Below are 25406 nucleotides of genomic sequence, written 5' to 3'. Positions count from 1 at the left end.
TTAAAAAGGAATCCTGCCGTGATGACGTTTTTACTCAGGGTAAAAAGAGGGCAAAAAGACGTTGGGCGGGAGGAACTGAAATGAGAGGACGGGGCGAGGATGTGATGCGTCGGCGGGAAATACAGAGGTTGAGATAGAGATGGAAAAGAGTCATCAGCCTGCTTTATTCAGACCGGAAGAGAAGTGAGAGAGAAGAAGAAGAAAAACTGTTAGCAAAACGTGTGAAGAATAAATCAAAAAAAGGAGCGACGATGTTCATACTGCGCAGTCTGACTGGTTACCCAGAATGCCTTGAGAAATTGCAAATGTACCACAAGTGTTGCCACGGAGAGACGGTAAGAAACGAAACAAAGCGTGATGCTGTCAATGGAGCCTCGTTGAGCCCGGGGTCATGCTCGTGTAGAGAACCCTGTCAGACTTGATTTATACAAGCTGCTAATTAGCCGATTAGCTTACAATCTATCCATGCCCACCCCTCTATTTACACTTCAGGAGCTTCCGAGGCACTCAGAGAGACCTCTGGGATTTGACGAGCGTTTGCCTGTAATTGCTTGCCGCCACTTCGTTTTGGTCCGGAATAGTAATTTTTGAACTAGTTCAAACACGAGCTCAACCGCCAGTCAAGACTTGATCATGGAGTGACAGCAGAATCAGCCGATCATATCCTGATTAGTTTTCAGTGAGTGGAACTATTGGCTGCGATGCGTTACCAATTGAGATCTGCTTAGCCGCTAGCAGTGAAATCACACAGTAACGTTCAAGGACGTTTCTAGCCTTTTTTGGCAACCTAGGCGAAATTCTTATTGTCACCCCTCACACACTGCTCCAAATCATTCACAAAAAGGTTAAACACATTGAATAATGTTTGCAAAATTGTCTGAATTCAAGTATATAAACATATACTGTACACTGTATATTGATCTTCAGCAGAAAAAAAGGGAAAAAATTTGAAAGGGCGAGGGCAATGGCGGGCCATGCGGCACTCACTTGGGGCCCCCAGCTGTTTGTGCCCTAGGCGACCACCTAGTTTGCATATGCCTAGAAACGGAGACAGCTGCCATGTTTGTAAAAGTGGGTCAACAAAACTTTAGTACTTTATGATAAAAAGTCCTACAGAGGGAAACCAAAAGGTGTAAACCGACAACCAGGGTAACAGGGAAAGATCAAGGGTACTTGGCTACCTTGGGAACAGGAAAACAAATAGAATGACTGTGTAAGATTTCTTCATGTTATTTACTGTTTAATTGCACACTGCATTAGCAAAGAGCAACTTTGTATTAGACGGTGATATGGAAAAGACAACCAGAGAAACTGAAGCTGGGGAGAAGTAGGAGAAGAGAAGAAACGACAAAGCGGTTAGCAATGCTAGCAGAAAAAATCAGGCAGATGAGAGCGAGAGAGAAGGGGGTGGGGGGACACGAAGCAGAAGGAGAGATCAAAAGAGCACAAACTAAGAGAGAAAATGAAAAGAGAACAAGTGAGACCGAGCGAGACAAAAAGTACGAGTGCTAGCCGGAGGGAACAGAAGCAGAGAGCTGTGTGCTGTGGAAAGAGGTGCGGCCGGGTTAATCGCTGCGCTCGGCTGAGTGGGCCTGAGAGAGGCGACGAGTGCTGTGTTCGATCTGCACACAAGAGCTCTTGGAAAGCCTCGGCTTTCAGACACTGCCTTGCAAAATGGCACAAAATGGCTGGCGGTTGACTACACTGACTGGTGGACAAAAAGCGAAATAAGAGTGCATATCCGAGGTGCAGAATTCATTCAGGCTGGCCAGTCTGGTCGAGGTTAGCTCAACGTGAACCTGTGGCTTTACGATGCGCTGAAAGACAGGGGGTCAGGGATGAGAGCTCAAAAGGACAAAAAAAAACAACAACAAAAAAAACGACATACTGTACAGTATAGACTTGACATGATGTACCCTTGGAAGTCCGACACAGTCTAGTGGAGTGTACAATTGCCAGTGAGGTGAGACATTTGTGGTGCAGAGACTCTCTCCTTTATTAGATTACGCCCGACATCCTTCAACTTTTAAACATTCTGTAACCAACTGGAACACTGCCTTTTCCCAATACCCCTTTAACCAGTTGGAGGACAGTTTACCATCCCCAGTGCCCCTGGAACTACCTTGAACACAACTGTTCTTGCTCACTCCTGCTCTTGAAATCCCTAAGGCCATCTGGACCACTATTCCAGTCTCCAAAACCACTAACAGGACTATGTGGTTCTTGCTTATGATGCCTCTGCAACTAGTTGGACCAGAGTCCCCACCTCGAGTGTCCCTGTACTCAGTTGGAATATAGTTTCTGTCCCAATGCCCCTAAAAACAATTGAATTGGACCAGAGTTTTCACCCCGAATGTCCCTGCAACCATTTGAAGCTCACTTCCCGTCCTAGATGCCACTGAAGCCAAAAATTCTGCCCTGGATGCTACATCCTGCAACTGCATGGTTACATTTCAACCAGCAGGATTGTGAATACAGATGATAAATACCTTATTTATTATGCATAAATGCATGAAATCGTTTTAGCAACCACGCTGCACTAAAAACATCCGGCATTTATAATGAGTCCCGTTCCGTTTTTTAGAAAAAAACGAGCACAAAGAAATATTAGTTTAATATGAGGAGTCACTTTCACCATCAGAGTCAAGGTCAAATGCTTCACCTGCTGAGCTGCTCAGGATTCTTCAGCTACCTCTCGAACTTCATATCTCAGGCACTCGTCTTGCCGCTCTCTCACACACGGTCGCGTGATTTCCCCCAGCTGCCTGCCTCCATGCTACATTAAATCCTCTTCCCCCTGCAAAGCCTCAGCCGGCGGCACAGGAAAATCACTTACCGAGCGCTGGCGGAAGAAGAAAGCCAAGGAGGGAGGGAGCATGTGTGTGTGACAGAGACTGCATCACACCACGCAGAGACGTTATGCTGCCGAAGACTCGGCGCTGTGGTACGCTCGCTACAGACCGAATCGCGTCAACACGCCACTGCACTGACACAGAAAACTTCTCTTTGTTTACAAAACCTTTCCTTAACAACTTTTCCCTGAAGAATGCTTTATTTTTACTTTCAAGAGTTTTACACTTGACAGCTGTTGCTCATCTCTGCCAACATCCCTCAACAAAACAATGCAACGCATTATAACCATTACAACTGACAAACACAAAAACACACACAAGCAAATGTTTTGAGCAAAATTTGGATTTTTGACATGACCCATTTCAGCAACTAGCACCACTGGAACCAACTGGTTTTCAGTTTCCAACTCCATGTGTGAATGCAGCTTCTGCCCCCGAATGACACTCTGACAAACCAGGCCGTGGCATTGGTGTTTCTGCCCAATACATAACTGTTCAAAAGCTCCAATGATGGGGCCACAATGATGTTCAATGATTTAGGCATTGGACTTTACATCAGAAGTACAAATTGCAGCACCATCAAGCTTCCACTTCTGAGCCCATGAGCACGGCCCTTAACACTCAATTTCCCAATTGTAAGTTGCTCTGGATAAGTGCAAATGACATAAATGAAAATTCAGCATAGGTCGTACACTTGGTATTCCCCAATACCACTGCCATTTTGCCCCCAGTGCACCTCTAAGCAATCCACAATTCCCTCCTGCAATCCCACAATAGCCAATTGAGCTGCACTTTCCACCCTTACTGATGCTCTGACCAATCAGAAAGCAGTGTTTACACTTGACCCAAAACACACCATAATCCACAATTCCTGAAAATGTATCCCAAATCCGATGGAATGCGGAGACTCAGGCTATGTCTACACTAATCCATATAAATTTGAAAATGGCGTTTTTGCGTAAGAATGTTCGATTGTTTCGCAAAAGCTGTTCATCCACAGCGAAACATCTGAAAAACTCTTAAGTCCCTGTACTGAAAATGAGCAAAAAAGACGCTTAAACCTGCGCCATTTCCAAAACATTTTCAAATGTATTCACTTTGAAGAGTGTTTTTGTTGAATGAAAAATGCCGTGTCAAAAGAAAATGGATTATTCTGGACATATCAATATCACAATAGAACTAACGATTAAATTATAAACAGAATAAGTAGATTCACCTCTCATATCTTCTGGTCCGTGTTGTTACTTTTTTGTCACGTGACTCCTATAATTATTGTAACGATAATGTCAAGTTTCAGACAAAAAAAAAAAAAACCCTGTTTATTGCATTGTGTAGTGTATATGGGAGTCAGGTGATAAAAGAACAAACGACTCAGACCAGAAGATTTGAGAGTTGAACTGATTCTGTTTCCTGTACATTCTGTTCCTGTGTCATTTCATCCAATCAAATTTAACTTCCTAACCCTACTTAGATTCCACCTACCGCCCTCTAATGGTCAACAACCAATTTGATCAGAATTAATCCCACAATATTACTGTAACTATTCGTAGCCCAATTTGTACCCAAATGCCTCCCACTGTAACCAAAATGGACCACAGTTACTGCCCCCAAATGGCACTTTAACAAATCAGACCCTCTTCTTGCCCCCCAGTTCCCCTGAAACCAATTAGATCATGTCAGCCTTGTACCCAGTGTCACACCAACCACTTAAAATCCACCTCCTGCCCCCAGTGCCACATTAAACCACATTTCCCAACACAATCCCAACACAACTAATCGAACCCATTTGCCCCATTAACCAACAAGTCTTTAATTCTGCCCCAACACCACTGTAACCAAATCCACACATCCAGATTACAGCTACTTCTGTAAGAGAAAATAAGGGTAATTGTACATTTACACACATTTATATGCACGCACACACACACACACACACACACACACACACACACACACACACACACACACACACACACACACACACACACACACACACACACACACACACACATGGGATTAACAACTGTCAGTTTGCAGCCATGTTTTTCTCAGCTCTCCTATGGAGTGAACACACAGATCCACACCTCTGGTAGTGATTAAATTATTACACCGAGCCCAAACAGGCTCGCTGCAGGAGCACAATCACAATCACACACACACACACACACACACACACACACACACACACACACACACACACTCATATTTAAGTATTGAAAATCACACCCATGTGGACTCACACATACACAAGATCTAATTCTCTTTCTCTCACTCTACACACACACACACACACACACACACACACACAATTGTACTCAAAAGAAACGCACTGCAAAAATCACTGAGCCCAAGGCAATGAAGCTACATTCTCACATTTCAACACAACTCTCTCACAAGCGCGATCCCTATACCGCTAGCTATCTATCTAGCGATCAAACTAGCTAGCTAAAACCCATCCAATCTTTGTTCATTTGTACCACTTCACCTGCACTCTCCCTGTATTCTGTATTTCATTTTCCACTCTGTCTTTCGATCCGCATCCATTCGCACACTCTGAGATGCACAAGAAGGCTAGTGCTAGCACGCTAGTCAAAACACAAAGCAATAAATATACACACTGTGAGTAACCGCATGCCCTGGATGACTCAACACGTTCCGTGACTTAGCCATGTATCACGAGCGTGACGTTTTTTGTTTTTGTTTTTGGCTGGCTAGCAATGGAAATCTTGATTCCACAACAAGGAATAGCTCCTAAAAATGTAAATGAAGGAAAACATACATCACACTGTATTAGCAAACAATAAACAAAATAAAAACCTTATTAACGTATTATTAACTTGTTGTTTCCTGCAACGTGATCCTGATTTATCTTGGCTTGTGATCCTGTTTCTTATACACTATATGGCAAAAGTATTGGGACACTAACACTTTTCCAGTCATATAAGGTTCTTCCCTAAAAGGTTACCACAACGTTGTACATTATATCCTGTCTTTATGGGTAAAATTCAAGTTCCTTCGACCTGGGAGACCCAAAGCATGACAATGCCCCTGTGCACAAAGCCAGCTTCATGAAGATATGCTTATTGTGTGAAGGTTGGAGAGGAGGGGTAGAATTCAATGTTCTCATAACTTGGGAGGACTTGGAGATCTAAACCTGTTCCAGCATGACAATGCCTTATTATAATATACTTATTGGTCTGAAGTTTAGAGAGGAACCTTATTGCTTTAGGAGAGAGGTGTCACTTGGGAGGTGGTATCTCACTTGTCAAGACATTGGATTCTGTATCGGAACGTCACAAGTTCGCTCTGGAGAAGGGTGTCTGCCAAATGCCGTAAATGTAAGAACTCGCATGCCCTGACCTTCTCAACCCTATTCCAATCTGGAACCTCCTCAAACAGGGTTTTTGCATGTTATACAAAGTCATTGAAGAATTAAGAATGAAATGTAAGCTCTATATCACATAAGAAACACACAAATACTTTGTTAGCCTGAAGCAATACATTTATTTTTTACAAGCCAAGTATCGTTAACCTTGCACTTCCCCATAGCTGAAAAGTAAATCCGTTTTACGTCTTTGGTACAATCTAAGAGAAATTGGCTCCAATAACAGAAAGCTGAGTGACTGTTGCATGTTGATCTCATTTGTAGTACTTGTGAAAGGAAGAACTACAAAATCAAACAAAAATTTTAAAGAGCTGTGGGAGTTTTTAATAAGCGTTGGAGGGAGCGTTACATTGAGATCGGAAAATTATTACATGATAATCCTTAAAATTATTTTAAAACCTAGAACAGCGAATCTTGTATCTGAATGAACACTAATTCCCACAGCGGTTAAGGCTTTGGCTTTTGGATTGGAAGGTCATGAGTTCAAGTCCCAGTCCAGATCTTACCTTTGGGCCCTTGAAAAAGGCCTTTAATACCCAACTGCTCTTGTGTAAATGAGAATTTTAAGTTGCCAAATGCTGTAAATGTAAAAGGGGAATAAATAAGGAATGAGACGTTCGACCCATTTAAGGTCATATAAGGTGCACAAACTTTTGAGCATATAATATATGTTTAAAGCTTCATTTGCATTACCATTGCAACATGACCATAATGCATTCGTTGCCTAACGCCAATATTTAAATGCAATATTATGCCTGCAAAAACAAACACAAACACACACACACACAGCCACAGCTGTCCAGCTGCACATGCTAAATATGCCTACAGAGCCATTCTTTCTAACATATGCACACACATGCTTGCACACACACAAGCACAGACTCAATAGACTCGTCCACCCAGACCACTGTTATTTCCCCAGAGTCTTCTGCATCCAGCTAGCAAGTGTCTCCGGCTAATCTCTGTCCTCCAGTGTCTTTTCTTTATCAGGCTTCATCTTTATCTGTGTTCTGGGCCCCGCAGGCCTCTGTCGCTTTCTCCTCCATCACCACTGGATTAGCTGAGTGGCGCAGGAAACTGACAGGAACTTCACACACACACAAACACACACACACTCAGACTTTATCAACAGCACAGATGCTGAATAATCCACAAGTAAAAGACAGAAAAAAAAAAATCTTGCTTTTTTTATTAGAAAATTTGAATAAAAATACGACAGAAAAATGTTTTATAAATTTAGAAACAGCCACACAGTCGAGTCACATAATGAGAATAATAAATTGAATAATTTAGAAGATACAACAACCTTCCTTTCGATAGACACACCCCCTGATAACCAAACTCTCTATTAACCAGGCCCTTATGATGGCCACACCCCTCAATGACCAGACCCATGCTAACTACATTTATTAATACCCACACCCATGCTCATGACCCACCTGAACCCTATGGTAATCCTGAAAACCACACCCCCTGATAACACTTTCTCCTGATAACCACACCCCTGATAACCCCTCCTCCTGATAACCACACCCCCTGATAACCCCTTCTCCTGATCCCCTCTTACTAATTACCCACCAAGTGAAAATCCCTCCTACTAATTACACCATAATGTGATAACCACTCCCACGGTCAACCACGCCCCTTTAACCACTCCTAATGACAAATTCACCCCTAAAACATGTAACTGCACCACCTTATAATTCCTTTCCCAATAACTAAAACCTTTGACAGCCCCTCCCAATTATGATCACCCCACTTTAAACACTCCCTCTGATAACCATACTCCTTTAACCACTCCTACTAAAAACCACACCCCATTTAACCACGCCTACCAAGAACCATGCCTCTTCTGGACTGCCACACCCACGAAATATAAGGGCATAGGAATGATGTCAGAAGCCCTTGTTCGGCTAGTGAACCTGAAAAATGATTTGAAATCCCATATTTTGTTGTCCTAGTTACACCTCCTTTATGAGTAGGATGGGAATTTAATACACCAATTTCAACCCCAATTCCTCATTTCTTAAATCTTTCTTACTACCTTCATCCCTGTGCATGTGCATGAGTATGTGTATGAATGAAGTGTGGAGGTGAAAGAGGAGGAGGAGGCAAGGGCATGAGTGTGACTCTGGGGCAGCCGGTGTGAAGAAGGCGAGACGGGGCGTCTCCGTGACGGAAGCTCCATACTAATTAAGAGCAGAGGAGAAGCCTGATTGGATTTGACTCATTATCCAAACGCAGTAATTAAAGCCTGAGGGTGAAGAGAGCAAGGGTCTCAGACATGAACACACACACTCACACGCACAATACACACATCGTGAGGCACACAGAGAGACATAGAAGACACAGGATGCAGGAAGGCCATCAGACCACAGAACCACATCCTGCGTCGCACCATTAACATACGCTGATAATGAGTTCATCAAAGGCTGAAATGTCAAACAATGTCTAATAAGGCTCCAAGGGTTTCATATCTGCGGCCCAAACAAACAAATGAGTCGCCAATGCTCTCTCTCTCTCTCTCTCTCTCTTTCTCTCGCTCTTCTCGCTGCGGTTATCGATCAGCCGCTGCATATTGAATACGTTTTTCGCTTAGATTTTCGAGGGCCCTCACTTCCTGTCGGTGTCTCTCTCTGGCACGCTAGATGATTCATGAACTCGTGAAGAAACGAGTGAAAGAGAGACTCTGGAAATGAAAAGATCACTAATCTTACCCACTGTTATGCTCCCATAACTGGCTTCCTGTAGCTTTCAGCATCTGATTTTATAACCAAGCCAGAAAGAAACGGCACCGACATTGAATGGACAAAAGTATTGTTACATCTGGCTTTTTCACCCACATGTGGTTCTTCTCCAAAACACCAAAAGGGCGAAGTACGCAGGAGTCAAATCTGGCAAGTCGGGTGGGTGAAGAATTGAGATTGTGTTGTTTTCTGTCCAGAAAGCACCAGTACGATGTCCCAGGACGATGTACATAGAACGTTGTCTTTTGCCAGGCTCGCTTATGAAGTTCGGTGCGCCCGGTGACTGTGCGTGCAGCCATCTGTTGGCGGGTTGCAAAACTAGTCTCCTCCACTTTGACTCCACTCTGTACTCTCACACCAACCTGGCACTGATTTTTCACCCGTTACGCAACACCACCACATTCTCCTAAATCCTCAACCACTGCTCCCACCATCTTCTTTGTTCTGGCACCAAGGTGGTGAGAAAAAACTTTCACTTGATGTCTGAACATTTAACAGCAGCAGCATTACAAAGAACAAAATTCACTTATATTTCAAAGTATATGTGTTTATCCCTGATGATAAAGCTTGTGGCAACTGTCACAAAAAAAAAACTTCCTTAGATGGTATGAGGAAGAAACCTTGAGAGAAACCAGTCTCAAAAATGGAAACCATGAAGGTCTGAAATGTTGATGAGGCGCAGGGTTGATCTGAATCTCTAGCAGTCTTTAAACAAGTATGTTTTCCAGAGGGTCTTGAGTTAAGACGACTTCTAAAAAAAACAAAAACCTATTTTCTTTTACAAAAGAGTTTTAGATCGATGTTCTTCTTAGTTTGTGTCCTAATGAACCAGGTTCAGAATGTATTTATTAATGGAGACTTCAAAGAACTTCTGGAACTCGGTCTGGATTAATGGCATTTATTGGCATAAATGTAAATAATAAAAAAATTTTAAGAGCGTTTTTTTTTTTTATTATTTGTTTTAGTGCAGAAGTATTTGAAACTCATTCTCCTAAATGAAAAAAAAAACCCGGAATTTTCCAAACACATCTCAGGCCAACCTCAGGCTCCTCGGTGTTGCGCTCGGAATATGTAATGCGGAACACGCCATTTGTATTCAGGCACGAGCTCGGCCTCGTGTGCACCCTGTAGTAGATGTGATGCGATTAATCAAAACACTGATGAAGTACAGAGCAGAAATGGTTGCTGCCCATAGTGGAACATTGATAGAAAAAGTGATAGAGTGTGTGAAGGGGAGTGATAGTGGGTATGATAGAGGGAAGTGATGAAGGGAAGTGATAGTGGAAAGGTATAGAGGGGAGTGATAGAGATGTGATGTAGGGGAGTGATAGAGGGAAGTTATAGAGAGTGTGATGGAGGAAAATGATGAATTGGATTGACGGAGGGGAGTGATAGAATGAAGTGATTGAGGGGAGTGATAGAGGAAGTTATAGAGGTGTGATGGAGGGAGTGATGGAGGAAGTGATGAAGGGGAGTGATGGAGAAGAGTTAAAGAGGGTATGATAGAAGGGAGTTATGGAGGGAGTGATAGAATGAAGTGATGGAGGGAATAATAGAGGAAAGTTATAGAGGGTGTGATAGAGGAAGTGATGATGGGAAGTGATGGAGGAAGTGATGAAGGGGAGTGATGGAGAAGAGTTAAAGAGGGTATGATAGAGGAATTGATGAAGGGGAGTGATGGAGGGAAGTGATAAAGGGGAGTGATGGAGAGTAGTGATAGAGGGTATGATGAAGGGGAGTGATGGAGGGAAGTGATAAAGGGGAGTGATGGAAAGGAGTGATAGAGGGAAGTGATGAAGGGGAGTGATGGAGGGAAGTGATGGAGAGGAGTGATAGAGGGTATGATCAAGGGGAGTGATAGTGGGGAGTGATTGAATCAGCCACCCCACCACCACCACTTTCAATAACCTTCACCATTTCCTCCCTCGGGAAATCCCCCAGTACTCTATTAGCTTAAGTGAAGTGTGTTAGGTGACCCTTTGGAAGGGCGATGGATCGAGTCGATACAGGAGCGAGAACTTTTACCCAGAAATCATTGCGTTCTGGAACACAGGATGCATTCCAATGTTCCAAAGGCGTACTCAAGATTGTAAATGAAGCGCTGACATTTTTAAAGGTGTCTGTTGAAGTTATGTTTTCTTCAAGAACTGAAATTGTTTATACAGTACATGCTAATTATTACTACAAGGATCCTGCTCATGTCTAGGATTCTGTGAAGAACCTTTAAAACACTGATTATATCCATTATTGGAGAAAATTCTGTGTACACCTGAGCAGAACATTTGCTTTTTGAACATTCCATTGTACACTGAGTCCCCACTTCGCGTTATAATAACCTCCACTTTTCTGGGAAGATGTTCCACTAGATTTGGTGTAGATTTTTGTGTGAGATCTGTTCTCTAACCAGGGTAAAAGTATAGTCAGTTACTACAGGATGTAGGTGAGACGAGGAGTCCTGGGGTGCAGTAAGAGTGAAGTCAATGTGAAAAATTCATCCCAAAGGTTTGGAGCTATATAGCAGGAGATCTTCCCAACCCATGGAAAGCAGAACTTCATAGAGCTATTTTTGTGCACAGGAGCATCGTCATGCTGGAGAAGGTTTGGGTCTCAGTACAATTGAAGCTCTATACAATTGTGTGGTGAATTTTGGAGAAGAACCACATGGTTATAAAAGTCACATGTGCCAATACTTTTGTCAACACAGTGTATATGAACACTTTTTTGCTTTTTCTAAGGTCAGATCATTCCACTGACTAGCAGCTAAATTGAATGACAAGGTAGCTAGATCTTTATCAACAACTTTTTTTTTTCTTTCTAAGTCAACAAAACAAAATGACTCAAAATTAGAGGTCGACCAATTCATTGGCAATGGTAGTTGATTGCTGGAGCTATCAGTTTTCTGCAAAAACCAATGCCGATAGTTTTTCCGGGTCGTGTTATATTATAAGAGGGCCGCCTTTAGAGGTGTCTTTTTTGAAGTTTTATACATTTTGGATGTATCTGTTTTTATTTATTCAGTTTGAATGCATGTCTTTTGTTTTCCTCAATGTTTAATAATATAATTAATATTAATTAATTAAATGTATTATTAGTTTATTAATAATTATTTCATTAAGCACGTTTTTATGATTCGATACGGTTTCATTTTACAATTTTTTGTAATAAAGTCGGGTACTATTTTACATGGAATGTTATGTATGTTTGTTTTTCATTATCATTATTAAAACAATATCGGTCGATTAATTGGTTATCGGCAGGTATGATGCAACCTGGCTGTTGCTAAGTACCTCAGCACGTTTAGTATTTCTGCCGTATCTGTCCCTCTATAATTCTCCCTCTCCGTCATACACACTCACACACGCTCTCTCACACACTCTCAGGTCTGGATGAGTGTCAGTCTAACGTGTCTTTTTTTTTCCCCCTCCACTGTTTTGCTCGCTCAGCTTCACTCTTCCTCATTGCCTGGCCAGCAGCACGGAGAAGTTCGTTACCTTCCGCTACAATCTCCTCCTCCTCATCTTCATCTCGGCTTTGGACAGAGGTCTGGTGGAGTGTAGCTGCCCGTGACTGCCATGTTGGCCCAGGGAGCCGGAGCTTGAAACGCACTCGAGTGCTTTTTGACACAAGGGAGTCACGTGGTAATGAGTCGCGGAGTTTCGAAGTGTCATCTGAGAGCTCACTGAGGGAGAGACGAGGGCCTGAAAACTGCTTAATGTCTCCTCACAAGAGCTTCCACCAGAGACGAATTTATTTTCTTCTTTCAAATCGAATTTGTAGTCGGTGCGTCTAACAGGCAGAATGTAGTGCAGGATGAAGTGCTGGTTAATGTGATGATGGAGTACCATCATGATGTATTATGCCAAAAGTATTGGGACACCTGACTTCCCCAGCCATATGTGCTTCTTCCCCAAACTGTCGTAAGTATACAATCGTACACATGTCTTTGGATGCAGTAGATTTTAATTGTTTCTTTATTTCAGCTGGGAGACCCAAACCTGCTCCAGCATGACATAAAGCCAGCTCCATTAAGATCTGCATTACATGGGTTGGAGTGGAAGATCTCCTGCTATCAAGCTCTAAAACTCAGCCCTGTGCATTAAAAACACGAATCAGCAATCTTTTCATCATTTTGTCCCTATATATAGACCTTAATCGCGCCGAGTGTGACGTCGCATTCAAAATGGCCACAGTGTGGTCGGGCACTGCTTTACCAGATACGTTGTTTTGCTGTAAACGAGCATCCTCCTATCCATGAAATGAGCAGATCACCAAATTTACTGTGCGAAAAACAACGAACAAAGGAAAAGAAACCCTTTTTTTAAATGTGAGTGTAAGAGAGAGAGGAGGGAAAAAAATGAATAAACGAGCGAGATTTGAGTGAGGACGAGACGGAGACGGAGTGTGTGTCAGATAGAGAAACCCTCGTCCATGTTGATTAACTCCTACCATGCTTCGAGAAGAGCTGTGTGTGTGTGTGTGTGTGTGTGTGTGTGTGTGTGTGTGTGTGTGTGTGTGTGTGAGATAAGAAAACAAAGCTACTTTTCCCAGTCACCTTCAGGAGTGCAGGCTGAAGGGTATGGAGAGATGCAAGAGCTTTCACATACAGCGTAGGTCCGAGCGCCTTCTCCCGCACAGAACCCAATTACACACACTCTGATAACAGTACACACACACACAGTACACACACATACACACACACACTGGGACAAAACTCATCACAGCACACACTTAAGTGCCTCCTCATTCTCAATCTGCCATGTAGCAGGCCCGGTCAGCGGGAGACAGGAAGTGGAAGGATTAGGATCAGGACCTGAGTGAGCTGAGGGATTATATGAGTGAGGAGCGAGGGGAAGGCCATGAGGATCGCCTGATGAAAAAAGGAATAAAAAAATTCTAGTCTTTTCATAAACCGAACAAAACAATGGAATACCGTTGCATATTTATGTGACACAAAACAGACAGACAGACAGACAGACAGACGGACAGACAGACAGACAGACAGACAGACAGACAGACAGACAGACAGACAGACAGACAGACAGACAGATAGATAGATAGATAGATAGATAATCTGTCATGCTAAATTGTAGCTGTGTTAGCATGTGATGGTGCGACTGGAATGTCCAGCAGCTGACAGTATTGACAGACAGACAGACAGATAGATAGATAGATAATCTGTCATGCTAAATTGTAGCTGTGTTAGCATGTGATGGTGCGACTGGAATGTCCAGCAGCTGACAGTATTGACAGACAGACAGACAGACAGACAGACAGACAGACAGACAGACAGACAGACAGACAGACAGACAGACAGACAGACAGACAGACAGACAGACAGACAGACAGATAGATAGATAGATGGATAGATAGATAGATAGATAGATATATAGATAATCTGTCATGCTAAATTGTAGCTGTGTTAGCATGTGATGGTGCGACTGGAATGTCCAGCAGCTGACAGTATTGACAGACAGACAGACAGACAGACAGACAGACAGACAGACAGACAGACAGACAGACAGACAGACAGACAGATAGATAGATAGATAGATAGATAGATAGATAGATAGATAGATAGATAGATAATCTAGCACAGGGGTGGCCAACCAGTCAGAGACCGAGAGCCACATTTTTGACTGTGTTACCGCAAAGAGCCACATCATACACATGGGCACACATGAACATCACCCATCCCTTCCTCCTACACACACACACACACACACACACACACACACACACACCTCTGCTCAGCCAGATTCATTGTAAATGTCACACACCAACATGATGACAGAAATTGACTCCTACAGTTCTAAGACCACAGGACAGTCATTTTCAACAATGAACATTGTGTGCACTCTCACACACACAAACTCTGTTTAACCAAGTCCACAAACAAAAATATAATAAAAATGTACAATAGCGTTTTTCTTTTACTATGCATGTTACTTAGTGGGACTTTTGGCATTCTTGCCTTGAACAATCCCCTTCAAATCTGCCTCGGATTCCGTTGTTGCCACTCGAAGCAATTCTTTCACGTGTGTGTCAGTCAGAACAGATCGATGCTTTGATTTCACGTGTTTCAGGGTAGAAAACACAGACTTTGTTTGTGGGTTTTTTTTATGTGTGTGTTCACTTCGCTTGAGTTCAATACGGTATCTTCGTCAAATGCGCATGTGCGTGAGATGAATATACCGCAGGGGTGGGCAATTAATTTTTTACAAGGGGCCACATGAGAAACCTGAATTGTGTCAGAGGGCCACACCAACGATAATATTTTAGGGATGCACCGAAATGAAAATTCAATTCAAAAGTCAATGAAATCCATAATTTTTTGTGTTATGCCTTTTGCCTTGGCACATCACTGGAAAACTTTCAGATTGACTTTACTTTTCTGCGCTGCGTTCTTCTCATATTTAGAAGGCAATCGGGATGTTTGGATTTCAGGTGATAAATTAAACCTGACTTGGAGAAACTCTTTGCAGATACACCCCCTCTTGAAATTTCAGCATTGCATGTTTTGCACATCGCTCTCCGCACACCGCAGACATGTTGCTCTTATCCAGATAACCGTGTGCTGCTGCGCTTTTTTATTGCGTCATTAAAGTTGTGTTTCTGCAGTGTTGTTTCGGTTTCTCGGTGCATCGCTGTAATTTATGATTGGCCTCATGCCAAGGTCTGATATACCGCAAAGTTTCCCAGTAGGGGCAAGCTCATTTAAGTCTTAAAAATACCGTATTGAACTTAAGCAAAAAATTAAAAAACAAACACACAAAAATCGATATGAACGTAAGAGCCGCATGAAACCAGCCAAAGAGCCACATGCGGCTCGCGAGCCGTGGGTTGGCCACCCCTGATCTAGCATCTGCCATTGAACTAGCTAGCTGTATCATGGAGCGACTGGGAAGTCCAAGGGCTAACATTATAACCGGTATACAGCATGACGCTAACATTAGCAAGCGTTAACTTGCAACCTGATGCTCCCTATCCTATTTAACTGCATGGGCAAATGTATTGGGACACCTGAATTCCCCAGCCACATGTGATTCTTCCCCAAACTGTTAGAACAAAGTCAGAGGCACACGATTGTACAGGATGCTGTAGCGTAAACTGAGGAGACTCAAACCTGTTCCAGGAGCACACAAAGTGCACAAAGCAAACTCCATGAACATCTGATGGAAAGCAGTCTCCTCAGAAAGAATATCGATTATTTATTTATATAGCAGTTCTTATTCCATTAATAACCCAGGAATAAGTTGTTACATTTTATTGATGGCATTTCAGTAAAAAATGGAAGAGAGCACAAGGTGAGAGAGAGAGAGAGAGAGAGAGAGAGAGAGAGAGAGAGAGAGAGGCGCAGTCACGTCCATAAACCTGTTAAAGAGGATGAGTGTCAAGCGGCTGCCCAGCCACTGCATTAGACACTTAATTAACCTCTTTGTGCACTGATCCGGTCTCTCTCTCTCTCTCTCTCTCTCTCTTTCTTCCTCTCATTCTCTGTGTGCATAAGAGTGTGTTTATGTGCTTAAGGCTTGTTTACAATTTAAAGAAGTGGTTAGTGTTAGCCCCCACACACACACACACACACACACACACACACACACACACACATTTGTACACTATTTTGTTGTCATGTGGTTCTTGACAACAAGAAAGACATAAATAAGATAAAGAATAAAAAGGATATAACGGAAATGAATGATATGAAGGACAAGAAGAACTAAAGTACAAGATGAACATGAGAGACATGAAGTACAAGAAGGTCATGAAGGAGATGAATGGCAGGAAGGACAAGTGCATGCAAGACAAGAAGAACATGCAGGATTTGAAGAGCATCCATGACAAGAAGGACAAGAAAGTTATGAGGGGCATGAAGAACAAGTAGAACATAGAAAGACAACAAGGACAATAAGGACATGAATTACATGGTGGACGAGTATGAAGGAAGAAAAGTACATGAAGGATATGAAATGCATGGAAGACCAAAATGACATGAGGGAGAGGAAGGACAAGAAAAACAACCTGAAGAATGTGAAAGAAATCCAGCGTGAAAAAGAATAAACGAGTGGAGATCCACCTACAGCAGCAACTCATATGATGTACATCACATTCTTCAGTTTTCTCTTGAAAATTCTTTCAAAAATGTGATGAAACTGGAATTTTATTTCTGATAAAAGACACACACACAAACACACACACACACACACACACACACACACACACACACACACACACACACACACACAAAGAGACATATCTCTCACTATATACAGCTAGTTATGAAACTCAGCTTTTCCTTAATCACACGTTCGCTTCTCCACTGCACCACTGGTTTTAAGCCCAAACGCTCGTCAGAATCTTCCTGGATGTTGATTCGGCGACTCGTATTTTTGCCTCGAGATCTCGCATAGCAACGGTAACCAAGGTCATAAATCTATCGACAAATCGTGACCCCGGCACACGCTTGACCTCGTTCCTCGTTCCCCCCTCGCTTTAGCGCCCGGGACGTTTCAGGCGTTTCGGGAATTTTTTGACGTGACAGTATGAGGAGACTTTTTTTTTCTTCAAGAAAAGTGTGTTTTAAAATAGTAACGCCTCTACCCATTGTGAATGAGAACAGGCGTTGGACCAGCCTCCTCCATCCTGCCTCTGTTTTACCTGCGTACACTGCTCCCAGCTGAGAATAATTAATCTCCCACTCTCTCGCGACTGCCACTTCTGCACTCCAAACTTTCTTTCTCTCTCTCTCTCTCTCTCTCTCTCTCTCTCTCTCTCTCTCTTTTTTAGAGCAATAATGGTCATGTCATTCCGTGTGACAGTGTGTGTGTGTGTGTGTGTGTGTGTGTGTGTGTTGCTAGTGCTTCAACCTGAGTTTCCCCATATACTAACTCAAACTGCAGAACTGAGAGTGCAAGAAGTGAAAGACTGAAAGAGAGAGAGATGGAGAGCTAGGAATCCCTCTTTTTATTTTTTACACTAAAAAACCCACCGGATTTGTCAAATCAACCCAATAAAGATGTCTCGAATAAATACATAAACAACAAGCGCTTGTGGAGTTCTACGTTCAGATGGAAGGTTAAAGTGTCGGTGCATCGGAGGGAAAATAAAAGAAAAAAAATCCTTGAGATGGTATGAGGAAGAAACCTTGAGAGGATCCGGACTTCATCCTCATCTGAGTGGCACCGAATGTCCATTCATTAGACTGTTCATGGCGATTGTAGCCCTAATTTATATTAACTGCAGTCCAAATCCATTTTCCTAAATGTTGCCCACTTGACAAGAACTCCATCAGGATGGACCAGCAGATCCAGTGAGCAGAAGGGTGACTGAATCCACATCATAACATCCACACCATCTATCTATCTATCTATCTATCTATCTATCTATCTATCTATCTATCTATCTATCTATCTATCTATCTATCTATCTATCTATCTATCTATATATCCATCTATCCATCCATCTATCTGCAGTGGACCTTCCTCTTTTCCTTCTTCCTGGTGTCTCCATCCTCAGCATTCTCCTACCGATATACCCCATGTCCCTCCTCTGCACATGTCCAAACCATCTCAATCTCACCTCCCTCACCTTGTCTCCAAAACATCCTACATGTGCTGTCCCTCTAATAAACTCATTTCTAATCCTGTCCATCGTCACTCCCAACGAACATCTCAACATCTTCAGCTCTGCTACCTCCACCTCCACCTCATGTCTTTTACTCAATGCCACTGTCTCTAAACCATACAACATCTCAGGTCTCACCACAGTCCTATAAACTTTCCCTTTCACTCTCACAGATACTCTTCTATCACAAATCACTCCTGCTATCACTCTTCTCCACCCACTCCACCCTGCCTGCACTCTTTTCTTCACTTCTTTAACACACTCTCCATTACTTTGCACTGTTGACCCCAGGTACCTGAACTCCTCCACCTTCTCCACCTCTTCTCCCTGCAACTGCACCCTCCACTGCCCTCCCTCTCATTCACACACATGTACTCTGTCCTACTTCTACTGACATTCATTACCCTTCTCTCCAGCATGTACCTCCACATCTCCAGGCTCTTCTCCACCTGCTCCCTACTCTGACTACAAATCACAATCTCATCAGCAAACATCATAGTCCACGAAGACTCCTGTCTGACCTCGTCCGTCAACCTGTCCATCACCACTGCAAACAGGAAAGGGCTCAGAGCCGATCCTTGATGCAGTCCAACCTTCATCTTAAACCAGTCTGTCGTTCCTACTTCACACTTCACTGCTGTCACACTGTCCTCATACATGTCCTGCACAACCCTCACATACTTCTCTGACACACCAGACTTCCTCATACAATACCACAACTCCTCTCTCCACCCTATCATACGCTTTCTCTAAATCCACAAACACACAATGTAACTCCTTCTGACCTTCTCTATACTTCTCCATCAACATTCTCAAAGCAAATAATGCGTCTGTGGTGCTCTTCCTCAGCATGAAACCATACTGTTGATCACAGATGGTCACCTCTTCTCTCAGCCTGGCTTCCACTCCTCTTTTCCGTAACTTCATGGTGTGACTGATCAACTTTATTACCCTGTAGTTACTGCAGGTCTGCACATCTCCCTTATTCTTAAAGATCAGTACCATCACACTCCTTCTCCATTCCTCAGGCACACCGAAGTGCAGATGTAGAAGATCTCTGCCTCTCCGTGTCCCAGCAGTTAAAACACAACAGAATTCCTGTGAGCTAATAATAAACTTCTAAATGTAATAAAGCTCCTGATAAAGGCCTCTCGCGTCTCCTCACCATCGTCTCCTCCTTAAACACACAATTTTCACCTTCTTCGCTTCTTTTTCTGCGTCTGATGCAAACTCTCTGAAAACTTGGACACCTTAAGGCAAGAGTTAAAAAACAAAAAACTCAGTTTCTCTGTTTTTTTATTACATAAAGAAACTCTCACTACAGAGATGGATGTCGTGTGCTTGTAGTAATAAAGTCCACGTGCTATTTTAGGCTTTCGCAGATGTGTTCGACGTCTCACGCCCATTCCTGAAGAACACACACGATGACACCGATTCAGCAGAACGACGGAACGTAGAAAAACAAAAATGGCGAAACGTCCCGAAAGTTTGACCGAATCCGGTTTACAGCAGAAACAGATGAGCCAGATGTTTTTTTGTGCTTGATATTTCTCCAGTGCTTCACATTTCAAATTTTTTAAAAACGCCATTTAAAGAAAGTCAAAAAGTACCCATTAGAGAAGTTATACACATACACACACACACACACACACACACACACACACACACACACACATATTAGAGAAGTATTTCTAATTCCTTACTGTACTTAAATACATTTTTTTGAGACTTTTTGCTCCACCATCATACATGCTACTTCAAAAAGTTTGTGGACACCTGACCATAAGATTTAACAATAAGTTCCATTCTTCTGGAAGATGTTCCACTAGCTTTTTTGGAGATTTATGTGAGATTTATGTATCTATATATTTAAATGTGTTTAATAGAACTTTGTCACCTTCAGGATAATTCTGATTAAAGTCTCAGGAGTGGAAGTGGTAGCTTAGTGAAGTAAGATCAGAAAGGCCATGAGCTCAAATCCCAGGCACAACCAAGATGCAGCTCTTGGGTCCTTGTGAAAAACCCTCAACTTTTCAGTACAGGACCATCCTGGGATTTGAACTCATAACCTTCTGATCCAATGTGCATTGCTTAATTTAGCACTGCTAATCCAACCTCTGCAGCACGTCCTTAATGAAGCGTAAAAAGGAGGAGTTCTACTTCTAATGGAACGTTTTAGACAGAGATTTGGTACTTTCACTGGAGTACAGAAGCATCCTGGGATTTGAACTCATAACCTATGATTCCAAGGTCCAGTGCCCAATTTAGCACTGCTAATCCAACCTCTCCAGCACGTCCTTAATGACACGTAAAAGGAGGAGTTTTACTTTTAATGGAATCGTATTTAGGCAGGGGATTAGTACTTTCACTAGAGTACAGGAGCATCCAACACCATGAAGACCACGCCCTTATCAGGTGTCTACCAAGAAAACCACACCTCAACTTCTGACTTGTGACTTAACTTCCAGATAATCGCACCTGGATGATGTCGGAGCAAAAAAACTTCGCCCAGCACTGATTCTAAAAAAACTTCATAAAGTGCTGACTTTCAGGAATTTATAGTGAACTTTAGAACAAACTGCACCATGGGACAAAGTGAAGAAGTTGTTCCCATATAAAAAAAGACCCCCCGCCCCAATTCCCTCACACCCCTCAGGCCTCATCTGTATATCATTAATATTCATCCAAATGCTAAAATCTGTTCATTTTCTGATTTCTCCTCCTTACATTCCACCGTTTTGCTCCCTCCTGCCTATCTGAGCTACTTTCTATTTATATTCCCACTCGGTTACACCGATCTTCTGGGTGTGAACTACTTATTGTTCCTAGATTCCATCTTTCACCAATGGGTGGAACTCACTCCCTCTGGCATTTAGGACAACGACGTCTACAGACGGATTTAAATCTCTGCTCAAAACCTATTTATTCTCCCAATATTACCATAATATTTACATCACTAGGACACTGATTTATCATTAAACCTTCACTGATGTTCTGCTTGTAGTCACCGTGCAGTTCTCCTGCAGTCCATACACTCACTCTTACCTCCATTCATCATTTAATATAACTATAAATTCACAGCATATCCTAGTTTATATTCTAACTTTATACCACATGTATATACACTGTGGAATATCTTGGTACCATTTATACCTTCTTTTTCTTCTTCTCTTGGCTGGTCCCATTAGGGGGTGCCACAGCAGATCATCCGTCTCCATACCCCCCTGTCCTCTACATCTGCCTCTTCCACCTCAACTACCTGCATGTCTTCCCTCACCACATCCATAAACCTCCTCCTTGATCTTCCTCTTTTTCTCCTTCCTGGTGGCTCCATCCTCAGCGTTCTCCTACTGATACCTACAATGTGTTTATTTCATATTGAACACTTAAAAGAAGTTCAATTTTAGGCTCTCCCTACCTACTGTACCTACACATACAAATATCATCTATCTATCCATCTGACCATCCATTAGTTCGTCTGTCTGTCTATCTACCTATCCATCCATCCATCCATCCATCCATCCATCCATCCATCAACCCACCTACCTTCACATACAAATATTCGTCCAGCTATCCATCTTTCCATCCATCAGTCTGTCTGTCCATCTGTCTGTCTATCTGTCTGTATGTTTATCTATCCAGCTACAGATATAAATATGTCTGTCTGTCTGTCTGTCTGTCTGTCTGTCTGTCTATCCATCCATCCATTCATCCATCCATCCACCCACCTTCCTACACATACAAATATCCGTCCAGCTATCCATCTGTCCATCCATCAGTCTGTCTGCCTGCCCATCTGTCTTTCTATCTGTCTGTATGTCTATATACCCAACTACACATATAAATATCTGTCCATCCGTCCGTCTGTCTGTCCGTCCATCCATCCATCCATCCATCCATCCATCCACCTATCTACAAGTTTTAATGGTAAATAAATTCGATAATTTACTTGGTTTTCACATCCATACATGTAATGACTCCACCCTTTAAAACACCCTTTGCACCCCATAACCCCTGCTATATACACACACACACACACACACACACACACACACACACTCTCTCTACACCCCACAAGCACTTCAGTACAAGAAGAATCATCACAGTACGGTATCTCAGACATAAATCACACACACACACACACACACACACACACACACACACACACACACACACACACACACTCAGACAGGGCAGAAGAGGTGTCTATGTCTGTGCCATCTTCAAAGTACACCCCCCACCCAAACACACACACTCTATACCTCGCGAGCACTTAACAGAGAGCGGCTTCAGAGGACAATACCTTAGATGTAAAGAAATCACACACACACACACACACACACACACACACACACACACTTTCTTTTAGACAGGGCAGAATAGGATTTGTGTCTGTGGCATCTTCAAAGTAACACACACACACACACACACACACACACACACACACACACACACACACACACACACACACAGACAGACACACACACACACACACACACAGACACACACAGCCTCTCCTGTCTGTCCCAATATATATTCAAAGGCCATCCATTAACCTTTCCCTCTCACCGACCTGCCTGTGATCCCCAGCTCTCAGACACACACTTTGAACAACCTTACAGAGAGAAATAAGGAGAGAGAGAGAGAGAGAGAGAGAGAGAGAGAGAGAGAGAGAGAGAGAAGGAATAAAATAGCGTGAGACAGTGAAGAAACTAAGAACATCTTGTTCACTCTGTGGCCATCTTGAAGGCGAGCAGGTCACAGAGAGCTTCATTTCCTCCTCACAAGTTACTCCAACAATAACAACAAAAGGAATAAAAGAATTTCTCTGAAGTTATAAAAAGCAAAAAATCTACATTCCTGCTGGTCAGGAGGAGAAGAGGGGAAAAAGGTTGTGTGAAGAGTGGGACACACACACACACACACACACACACAAAGATATACAAACACACAAAATACACACACAACAAACTATACACGTAAAAATACACACACACAAAACTCACCACACACACATACACACAAAAATATGCACACAACAAACTATACACATAAAAATATACAGACAGTGTGTTTTGTATGTGTATGGTGAGTTGTGTGTATTTGTCCAGTAGGACAAAGTAGTAGTGTGTGTGTGTGTGTGTGTGTGTGTGTGTGTGTGTGTGTGTGTGTGTGTGTGTGTGAGAGAGAGAGAGAGAGAGAGAGAGAGAGAGAGAAAGTGTATGTGTATGTATTTGTGTGTGTAATTGTACAGTACGTTGTGTGTGGGGGTGGAGGAAATAAAGTAAAGAAAAATAAAATAAATCACTTTTAAATGGAGAGAAAGACAGGGAGGAAAGAGGAGAAAATGTGGCTGATAAAAGAAAGAAAGAAAGAAAGAAAGAAAGAAAGAAAGAAAGAAAGAAAGAAAGAAAGAAAGAAAGAAAGAAAGAAAGAAAGAAAGATGAAAAAAGAAAATGAGTGATGAATGAGAAAAGAGGGCTGAAAGAGGGATGGAAACTTTGCAAAAAAAAAAAAAGTACGAAGTAGAGAAAAGTGAGTGATCGAGAGAGAGAGAGATGAAAGACAGGCCGAGAGGGTAAAGAGAGATGAGAGGCAAGGATGATTGATCGAAAGGAGGAAGAAAGGGATGATGAAGGGGATGAAAGAGAGAGGGAATGTAAAGAGAGATGAGTAGGAAGAGGAAAAGAGATAGACGGATGTGTCGAGAAGCGGATGTGGCTGAACGACAGATGACGGCGACTGGAGGAAGAAAGGGGCGGAGCCGGATAGGGGGAAGTGGCGTTTGAGTGACTGGAGCTGTGTGAATACACACACACACACACACACACACACACAACACACACACACAGAGAAAGCGCTGCATGGAGCCTGATTACGCCTCTCCTGCATGTGAATGCTTGTGTGAATGCGGCCCGCGTGCTTCAGGCACCTCATCGACGCCGCATCTACAGAAGCCAAACAAACAGCGGCATCATCAAACATTCAGAGAGGAGAAGAGCCGAGAGCAGCTGCGCATTCACTCGGGGAAGAGGAGAGAAAAAAAGAAAGGATAAGCAGAGCGAAGAGGAGGAGGAGGAGGAGGAGGAGAGGAGGAGAGGAATAGGCTGAAAGTCAAGATTTGAGTTTCTTCTTTTTAGAAACGGGAGCCGGTTTTATCCTGTGGGAAACGCATGACATCAGCAGTGCTCTGGTGGACGCACATTTAAAGAGGCAGGAGGTAAAACGTCGCCCTCTCTGGAGGAACAGCGGCACTGCGCAGAACAAAGCTACGTACGTATACAGCGAGCGGAAACGATAAACAAGGGGAAAAACGGATGACGAGCCAAAGATACGTTTTTTCTTACTTCGTTTAGGTTTTTATATGTAGGGAAGTGGTAGCTCAGTGGACTCTCGGTCACAAGGTCTGCAAAATGATACATTTAAAATGATGACATTTAAATGACTGTATATTAAACTCTTGTTTTCAGTCGCAGTGTTCAGATGAGATCCGCAACAGCCTCTGATAAACAGCAATTACGGGGTTTTGCAGAAACAACTGGGGAAACAAAGAAAAAAAACCCTTGATATTAGCTGTGTAAAATTTGGATTGAGATTCAAGGTGTATGTGGGAGTGCCATTATTTCTGCACATTTTTTCTGCTCGCTTTTATTCCGAGCCAGAACCTGTCAATGACGTGTCCCATTTCGGTCGGGGAATAAAAGGCTCTGGAAGGCGTCTTACATCCACCAGTCATCATTGGACTGAAGCCTGCAGAGTCTCCTGCTGTGAACTGTGTCGGAAATCAGAGTTCACACAAAG

The 25406-nt window shown here is 42.8% G+C and overlaps 1 protein-coding gene across 5 annotated transcripts in view; it reads right to left on the bottom strand.

Moving 5' to 3' along the window:
* adgrl1a (adhesion G protein-coupled receptor L1a) overlaps window positions 1-25406 on the bottom strand; it is a 127370-nt gene that overhangs the window by 97619 nt on the left and 4345 nt on the right. Inside the window, exon 1 of one of the 5 annotated variants that reach the window (XM_046834311.1) lies at window positions 13537-13755. The exons of 3 other annotated variants lie outside the window; for them this stretch is intronic. The gene's annotated coding sequence lies outside the window, so the exon portion shown is untranslated. Of the gene's footprint in view, window positions 1-2662; window positions 2888-13536; window positions 13756-25406 lie in introns of those variants that run through there. One more of the 5 variants, XM_046834310.1, reaches the window with a different exon arrangement.

Source organism: Silurus meridionalis, chromosome 22 (assembly GCF_014805685.1).
Source record: "Silurus meridionalis isolate SWU-2019-XX chromosome 22, ASM1480568v1, whole genome shotgun sequence".
Classification (NCBI taxonomy): Eukaryota; Metazoa; Chordata; class Actinopteri; order Siluriformes; family Siluridae; genus Silurus; species Silurus meridionalis.
Note: the sequence above shows the minus strand (reverse complement) of the source record. Positions and strands in the feature narration are given on the sequence as shown.